This window comes from Epinephelus moara, chromosome 22 (genome assembly GCF_006386435.1).
Source record: "Epinephelus moara isolate mb chromosome 22, YSFRI_EMoa_1.0, whole genome shotgun sequence".
NCBI classification, from domain to species: Eukaryota; Metazoa; Chordata; class Actinopteri; order Perciformes; family Serranidae; genus Epinephelus; species Epinephelus moara.
In genome coordinates this window covers 10,643,529-10,653,050 of record NC_065527.1, presented here as the reverse complement: position 1 = coordinate 10,653,050, position 9,522 = coordinate 10,643,529, and positions in this window count along the sequence as shown.

The window sequence follows — 9,522 nt, the reverse complement described above, 5'->3', positions numbered from 1 at the left end:
ATTGCATTAAATGTGCGCTAGGATGCATTTAACATGATGACTATGATGTTCAAACGTCAGCTGTTTCTCACCAGTTTTCAAACGCGACCTCCCTGTCATACATTCTCGTGTCAGCACGGTGGACGCGGAGCCTCCAAGCATTCCTATGAGACAGCGCTGAGCAGGTTTTTTTCATGCAGCAAAGCGAGACGGTCATTGGATAAATGCAACAAAATCGTCACTTCCAGGGAGGCTCAGCTTCCCTGGGACCTAATGGAGCAGTAGGCGGGACAGGACGCTCAGTGTCCAATGATGATTGGAGGAATTGTCTAAAAGGCTGAACCCGTTTGAGATTGACAGCGCTTTGGAAATACACACTGCCATCGCATTCCGACCTCAGTCCCATGCGGATATTTGCGAGTGGAGTCTTCTTCTTTAACCCATCTGAAAGTCTTTGAGGTGTGTTTTGCTGTGGTTCTTTGGCATGAGTGTGGTTGAAAAACGGCTTCAATTAAATGTTCCTTTTATGAGTTACTGCCTCGCTACAATATGACAAATTTCATGATGTAAACTTAAAGTGAGCTTCCCCTGTTTGAAAGACGAGCAGCCGCCACTGCACTGAACTTAATACTGTCTTTTTACTTTATACTTGCCCTTACCTGGCAAAATGTAGTTTCACCTAAGTCACTCTATCCACCATATTCCCACATAAAATCTACTTCTGCACAGAACTGTATATATGTATACATCTTACCTGCAATGTTTGAATAAGAAAACAACGATTTGTTCAAAAATCTTTTTGGAATTTGGTTAAAAACTCTTGAAAATGTCTCAAAATGCATTTAATTTAAGAGTCTGACACGTGTAGACACCTTCATTTATGAACTGAACTTGGATCATAAGCACAAGTGGATTTAAGTGGAAATCTATTTTAAATTGGAACAAGTTTATAACCTAAAGGTGAATTTGAATTTGTCCGTAGAACAGGCTTGCACCTGCATTCACTTGTACCTAATCATAAAATAAAGATGATACCAATAACAATGCAAAAACAATCACAAAGTGACACTTTCTTCTATGAATCTGTCGCCCCAGTGTATGCTGGGAGGCTCCCCAGCAGCACACTAATCTTATCTAAGTTTAAGGCTGAGTCAATCATTTGATTGCTTATTGGGGTTCCAACTCACTCATGCTCTTTATTTCAAAATAAGAGCGTGCACTGTTCTACCTCAGATTAACCCGCCAGTCCTTTAAATGCATGTAAACACCACAGTTAGCTGGATAAGGATTAATATAATTATAGCCTGATAACTGTGATAGCCTGGATTAGTTTAACCACGTTTGAAGAGCAGTCACAGATTAATCTGTGTTTGGGATCAACTTGGACGAAGCTGTCTTTGGATAAGTATGACGATGTGAAAGCAAGCATTATGTCAGTGACTGATGCGTTTATGTCTCGCCTTTATCAACATGTTTGTATGCAGATCACTGTTGCTCTTGTTGCTGTCTGTCATTGCTGTTATTTTTACACTATAGAGCAACATGTGCAACAACATAGCTCTGTGAAAACATTCCTTTTGATGCAAGAATCAGCAGCACATGAGGCTGAAATTCACTTCAAGTTCTGCTCTTTTATCTCACACTCCATCACTACCAGATTTATATAGTAGTCTAGCAAAAACAATGATTCACCTTCGTAGCTGTGTGATTTGACCCGTGTGGTGATTAAAAATATGCTGTGCTTATTTGGACTAATGTAGCCGAGTGCTGACAGAATATGTAGGAAGACGTTGCCTGTGTGACCTTTGATCTCCCTGTGTAGGCAGAAAGAGGGAAAAGTTTCCACATACCCAATCAAGGAAATCTTTACCGTCCTCATTATTAAAACAAGAGCAGTGATGTGGTCAGGGTACAAAGACTTTAATAAGAATCCACCATCGATTGAAGACGGAGAAGTTAGCGTTGTCGTAAAACGCTACAAAATGAGAAAACTTTATGAAGCTTTTTAAATCCGACACGCAATAACTCACGTGCACTTAGAGAGAATTGTAATGATTGTTTTGTTGACACTTTTACTCCAGTCCCGCGGCCCTTCCTGTGTTAAATAATGTAGCAGAAAGGTCCATCTCTCCCGTGCCCCAGGAGCTCTCTTAATGGATGATAACCTTTTCAGTGTGCCAGGATAAGTTCCGCTACGTTACCCTGCCAGCTAGTGAAATGGGGAAAGATTATGAGGCCCAGATTTACATTGGCACCGGAGTGGTGAATGCTGTGCTATCGGCAGTCATCAGCTTGTACTCCCCTCTTAAGTTTGCTATCAATGGAATGACCCGCTTCACTCCGGTGACCTCGCTTGTGCATGCTCAGAGAGGCAATTACTGCAAGCTGTTGGAAGTTTCCATAGTGAGGATGGAGAGGTGGCGGTGGAGGTGGAGGTGCAGCAAAATTATTCTGAGACAGAGAGTCTTAACAAGCAGTGTGGTGTGTTTAGGTGTGTGAAAGGTATGTGTGTCCTCCAGGGAACAATCAGAGGACAGGTCTGCCGTCTAACAATGGTCCAGAACTGGACAGTACTGTGGGAACCGAGCACAGAGGCTCCTGGGAAAGGAGGGGGGATGTTGGAGGTGCTCCATTGTTCTTGTTGGATGATGGGGATAATGGGTGCGGGTGATGCTGGCTGTTCCTTTTTTGTTTTTTAAGGAGGTCCAATCCAACATCCTGAGTGGACAGGCCGGAGACGGTGTTCCCTTTGCTGCAGGAACAATAGAGCTGTCTGCCTGCTGGGAGGGCACCACATCCCCTATTAAATAACCACACAAACACACACACTTACACACACACTACCAGGAATACAGGTACTGCTGTGCGTCAAACTCATACACACACTTGTAGCAGAAATCAAAGTTAAAACATTTGAAGGTATATTTTCAGGACATTTTAAGAATGAAAAATGTTCAATAAGCAACATTAGTCAACTTCTTTACCTACAATAACACTTTCAAAATGATTTTGCGCACACACTGACTTGAATCAAGGGAAATGGCAACTCTTTGATTCCTGTTCCACACCCCAATCACCTGTTCTTGTACCATGTAACTTTGGTGAGCTGGTAGGACCTCCCTGAAGATGGGATAACACTAAACAGCAGTAGCTAGCTCAGTTGTTTGCAGCTTTCTATTTTATTTTCTCAATGCTTCATTTTTGTGTGCAGGGATTCTGGTGGGGTCTTTTATACCTACTATGTTTGGTAACCATTTGAAATACAGATTTAAAAAGAAGAAGAAAAAGCGACCTCAGTATTTTTAGTACGGACATCATGGCACAGGTAAAGAGACCAAAGAGGAAGGCATTTCTCAATACCAAGTACACCAAGTTCGGACTTGCACACTTGGAAGTTCGGACTTGGCAAGTTCGACTCGGGAGTACAAACTCCCAAGAAAAGGCTGCCTTTGCCGCTGGTCTGTGAGAAATGCATTCTGGGATACCTGGCTGTCAAAAGTCCACACAAGTCACTTCACGATGCATCCCAGATGGAACAGGCAGATCAAGCTCACATCCGGGCATTTGGACTGTGCTTGGCAGGATGCGGACTTTGAATTGGAACAGTACTTGGGTTGCGATTGATGATGTTTCACAAGTCCGAAAGAACACAAGTACAGGCAAGAACGCAGATTGAGAAACGCCTGAAGTCACAATGAAACGCTTAGCAAACTAGAAGGGCCTCGTAAGCCTGTGTGTGTGTTATCTCTGTGAAATGTGGTCCTGGAGACTGTATTGTATTGGGAACATAAGTGTTTATGTCCTTCTGTCTGTCCGTAGACAGATTTAGTCAAACATTAGCCTCACAACTGTGCAAGATTCAGTCACAAAACTTTACAGGTGTGTAGTTGAGACAGAACTAGGGGGATAGGAAGAAGGAAACGGGCTGGAGTGGTCTCTAGTTGTTATTCTTGTTGTTATGTTAGGGTTCATCTCTAATGCCACAAATACAAATATGCAGTGTGAATCATTTTGTAATATTACTTTACACTGTCAGTCAGCATGGTTCTTTGGCTTCTGATATTATATTTATTGGTTTCAGATCCTTCAGTTGTCAACAAGTACACATGCACAGAGTCTCGTTAAATTTGAAAACATAAGTTGAGCAACATGTTTCCTCGAAATGTTGAAAAGCGGTGAGCAACGGACCTTAACAAAGGTTTTCTCTCGTTTGGTTGGTATGTCAGTGGTGTTACCCAGTCAGCAGCGACGTTTATTCAAAGGTAGTGCACTTGCATAATGTAACAGGGGGCTCAAGGCACCACCTTTTCCATTTAAATAAACATTTTGCTACCTTGGTCAGGGCTGAATGAGCCCCAGCTGTCCGTGAGACTCAGGGAGATAGGGTGACAGCGATACAGCCTGTCAAAATCTTTCATAAATAACATCGGCAGAGATGTACACCCTGCTGTTGGATTGTTATTGTCTTCCCATCAGCCATGAGACAGGTCAATACAGCTGACATCAAGACAGTATGAGCAGTTTGCAACCCAGCAGGAGGAATTTGTTATTATGACGGTGGTGCAAAACTGTAGGGGCACCAAATTGCCAAAATACTAATTCTTGCATAATGTTGCTTGAAAAGGTTGTTGTGATGAACATGTTAGCAAACACTTTGCTATAAACACTTCCAGCAGACACTGAGCAACATTAGCATCCATTTTAACTGGTGTTTGTGGCCATTATTCACTTTCTTTTTAGCTCCTTCTTTGGTCTCCACCAGCTCGTACTTGCTTATTTACATGCTAAATGCTCCACTACATTCACTAGATTTGCCAACTTTGTCTGTTGTTTGGTTGTGGGCAGGTGGCGCACAGTCTGTTTAGCAGAGTTTTGTGACTGAAAAAAGTTGGAGTCGATGAGGGCAATGAGAGAGGAGCAAGACATTGAAGTTGTGAAACATAAAACGCTAATACGCTCCACAGAGCTGAAGCAGATTGTAGAGTTGGACGATATTTATCTGTGGGTTTGTCGCTATCAATGACCTTTATAGTCATCTGACTTATTACTAATGTAAAAATATTGATTTGTCCAACTTCAAATTCAACACCCAGACGTTAACCCCAAAAGACCACTCTCTACTCAGTGATGCAAACAGTCCTAAATAATTCGACCTGTAATTCAGCTTGACAACCAATTGCTTAAAAGAGACCACCAAATAAACATGTACAAGCGTGCCTTGTGCGTGCCCCACCCTACCTCATATACACACACATGCACGCACACACTCTGCAAGCTATAAGTGGTACCAGCCCTCTTAATTGACTCCAGCCGCGTAGCCGGCACTTTGCCCACTTCCCTCATCCTTCACTGGCCTTTGATGGAGCGGCCGTGACATTAGGTCAGCAAAACATGGGGGAGCTGGGACAAAACAATGCAACAATGCCCACTGCCGTCCAATTGTCAGGGTGGACAATCCCACCCGACCAATCCCTGGGGAGAAACAATACTGGAAGAGGAAACAGATACAGACCCGCTTCCTTTCCAGAGTTTAAATTTAGGAACTGCTCAAAGCAGTTTTTGTCTTGTTTTGTTGAGTAGCACAAATGCCCAAATTAAGGACTGGGTGCCTTGGACGTGACATTGTTATTGATACAGAGAAAACCGTGTGTCGACATTGTGTGCGTGCACAGAACGTTGAGTGAAACAAAGGGAGTTGGCACATGCAAAGCTATAACATAAAAGCTAAACCTTGAAAAGTGGTCTCTGCTGTGTGAGGCACATTACTTCTAATTACAGTCAAATAAAGAGAACTTGTATAACTTCGACAACCTCATTCACCCTTTAGCTTGCTGTTTTTAAACCATGCTGGTCCCCGCTGTTTGTGTGTGTGTGTGTGTGTGTGTGTGTGTGTGTGTGTGTAAGTGTGAGTGTGTGAGATAGAGAAAGTGAAAGTCTGAGTTTTGTGATCTGAGGTCACGTTGGTCATTCCTAACTTCTTCAGTGTGCCTTCTTTGCTTTCTCTGCCTATACAGTTCGCTTCCTGGAGATTCGCAGGACTCTCAGCGCTACAGCTGGCAGGAAGTATGACAACAGAGTGGCTCATTTTGGACAGGCTTGGCGCATACAGTCGGAGTGTCCTGTAAAGTCCCTCCAGAGCCCGACTGTAAGACCTTCCCTAAGGAAAGAGCTGCCGCCCTCTGAAACCCAGTAGCGACTTGATGGCACTTTGAACTGCTTTACACTCTAAAAGCATTTGTACTGTAGTGCTAGGCAATAATAATAATAATGATATATATTCAAATATGCTCAAAATGACCCCCAAACACCACTTGCCTCACACAGAACGGCAGCACACTGTAATACTACAACTGGTGGTAATAATAATGGCAATTTTCAGTTTGTTTATTTTCTTATCATTATGATTGCATTTGCTAATGACAATCTGGATAGCAGTGCATTGTTGCCTAACACAGCATAACATTTTTTTTATTTATATATTTTTTATTCATACATTGAGAGTATTTAGAGCAAATTCGAATACTGGGGTGGGTGTGTGTCCCTCCATTATTACTGGATTGCTGTGGGTAGGTACAATCAATCAATTGATGTGTCAGCACAATGTTCCAGTGGTTGGCATTGTCACCTTACAGTGAACCCAGGGTGGGGGAGCCCTTCTGTGCATGTTCTCCCCGTGTCAGCGTGGGTTTTCCCCAGGTACTCCAGCTTCCTCCCACAGTCCAAAGACATGCAGGTTAACTGGTGACTCTAAATTGGCCGTAGCTGTGAATGTGAGTGTGAATGGTTGTCTGTCTCTATGTGTCAGCCCTGTGATAGTCTGGTGACCTGTCCAGGGTGTACCCTGCCTCTCACAAAGTGTCAGCTGGGATAGGCTCCAGCCCCCCTGCCACCCCAACAGGATACGTGGTTACAGAAAACAAATTAATGAATGAAAGTACGCCGGACACTTCTCACCCTCAACAGTCGCCATTTTTCTGATGTAGTCACGAACTTCTCAACTTCTGACATGGCGGCTGGGGATGACAAGGAGCCTGTTTTACCCATATTTTTTGCACCAGTACCAATGCTGTTGTCAAACAAGAATGTGAGTGTTAACATTAGTTTGCTAACTAACAGTAGCATTTGCTATCTAGCTAACTTGCTCCTAGCTATGGCAGCACTTTTTGATCAGCGTTGACGTTGTGACGTAAGTTTGGTTTTTGTGTGGGTGGAGATAACGGTCAAATATTGGCAATAATACTCCACCCAACATTTTCAATTCTCAAAAAAAGAGGATGAAGAAGAACGGGAGGCAGTTAAATTAAAAAATCTTTGTTACTTCCTGTAAGTGCAAAATGGCAGTGCAGAATTTGAGACAGCGCTACCCTGCTGAAATCAGTGCACCACATAAGAAGAATATAGTATACATTAGGGCATTAACGACTTTGATTTTTTTCAGGTCGACTTATCTGTCAATAAAGTCGAAGTCGAGTCGACAAGTCATTTGATGACATCATCACATTGACACGGCGGAGGAAAGTGAAGTATCTCCACACATGTGATGTGTGTCTGAAGGCCCGAACATACTCTGGCGGAACGTACGCAGAACGGAGTCCGCGGAGTTCTGCGTAGACTCAAAGCGGACGTCTGCAAGCCCTGTGTGCGTAAAGCTCAGATTTTATGACCGCACGGACTCCGCTCCGCGCACCAGTGATTGCTCGGCATGTATTTTTCACATCGCAGGGATTTTTCACGGACATTTTTACAGGAAACTGCTCCACTTATAGTACGCCCGAGTATGTTCACTTATCAAGGATAAAGTATCAGTGTAAGCCAATCAGAGGCAGCGATTGCATTCCGTACACAAGCACACAGAGAGAGAGAGGGAAAAAAACACACTCCTCCCGAGGTGTGTCGACTTGTGCCACTGACGTCGACACGTCAACAAATCGACTTTTCTGTTAATGCCCTAGTATACATAGTGTACTACATTGAAGTGTACTAATGGAAGTATGTGATTTGAGTGTTCCCCTCAATCATATGTTGGCTCCCTAAAATGGCACTCAGTCGTCAAAACTTTGAGAAGCCTTGATCTAAGATGTTTGTTTCGAAATGCTCTGAAATGGTCAGTTCAGCTGTTAAGTTTTAAAATTTTTGTCCAGGTGGGAATTTACCCCAGACCACTCTTGAGGGTGGGGTCGCAAAAAGTGTTGATTAGAAAAGGTGCCCCCCTCCAATCTATGTTAAATAGGTGATTACGGCCCTGCTGTAGTGCGTAAGTGTACACTCATTCACTAAACTGAGCTACTGCCTGTCTTCATGTGTGATCAACGGTATGTGGCTTCACCAGCAGAGTGAGGAAGTGCATCAGCGGTGACTTCAACAATGTCAGGAAACGCAGTCAGAATGGGGCAGCTGATCCCAGAGGTTGCATGTATAACCGTTAAGGATGACCTGTCGCACAGATTGGGGTCTTCCAGCTAATGACTCAGGTTATTTGCACAGCTTTACACAAACAATTAGCTCCATTGTGAAGTCCTTATTGGAATATCCTCTTGAAGCAGCGTGTGTCTGTGTTTGGGAAATAGTCTAGACTAGTGAATATTAGCCAATCAAAACAAAAAATATAAGAAAATTTGATAAAAGCTGTTGTGATGGAGGAACGTATAGCCTAAGCGTCACTTTTACCTGCACTGTTAGGAGGCTTGATAGGAGGGCTGCAGTTTCTCTGGCAGGTAGGTATTGACTGTAGAGAAAAAATGGCCGTTGGAGCAGCAAATAACCTGCAATGTTGTTCTCATCTTGGAGGTTTGTATTTGCTCCACTGAACAAGAGGTGAGAGTTTACTCTGTGGAAAGAATAGAGCGGGGCGTCGGGCTTCTCCGGCTCGATCGGCTATAAGGAAGATGGATGTAAAAGGGAGCTCTGCTGTTCCGCTGCTGGCTTTGGTTGGCAGCAGAGATCCCGATATGGGTCACACTGTGCAATCTGTTCCGTGACCCCCCGGCTTTTTGTGGAAACACATACATGAACGATCACGTGTACACACGCACGCGAGCACAGGCTCATGCACCCACCCACCTGCACTGCGATAACAAGACAGCACGGGAATGCCAGCCAAGTTCTGTGAACAGGCATTGAACTGGGCAGCTTCGGCAGGCTCTGTTTGGATTGTTCTCTCAGCAGTATCTGCCAATTTATTCTTGACACAGGGAGCAGCTGCCCACAATAAACACATTCCACTCTGAGGACAGAGAACCAGTCTTCCTATTATTATTATTAAACGATAAAACATTTTGATAAAACTGCAGCAGAAGAGGAAAAAAAGTTTTTTATTTTTGTTTTCAGCTGCTTGTTGCAGCTCTTGTTTGGCCTCATGCTGTTCAAGCAGTTTGTTTTCTGAGAACCTGTCTCACTCGAATTTCCCATAAACCTCCTTTTCCTGCTATAGATAACTGCTTATCGTCATGGAGACAGTTCTGTAAATTGCTGGAAATGAATGCTGTGCTACAGAGCGCTGCGGCCGCGTCTCTGAAAAGACGTATGGCTGCATTCATTGAGAGC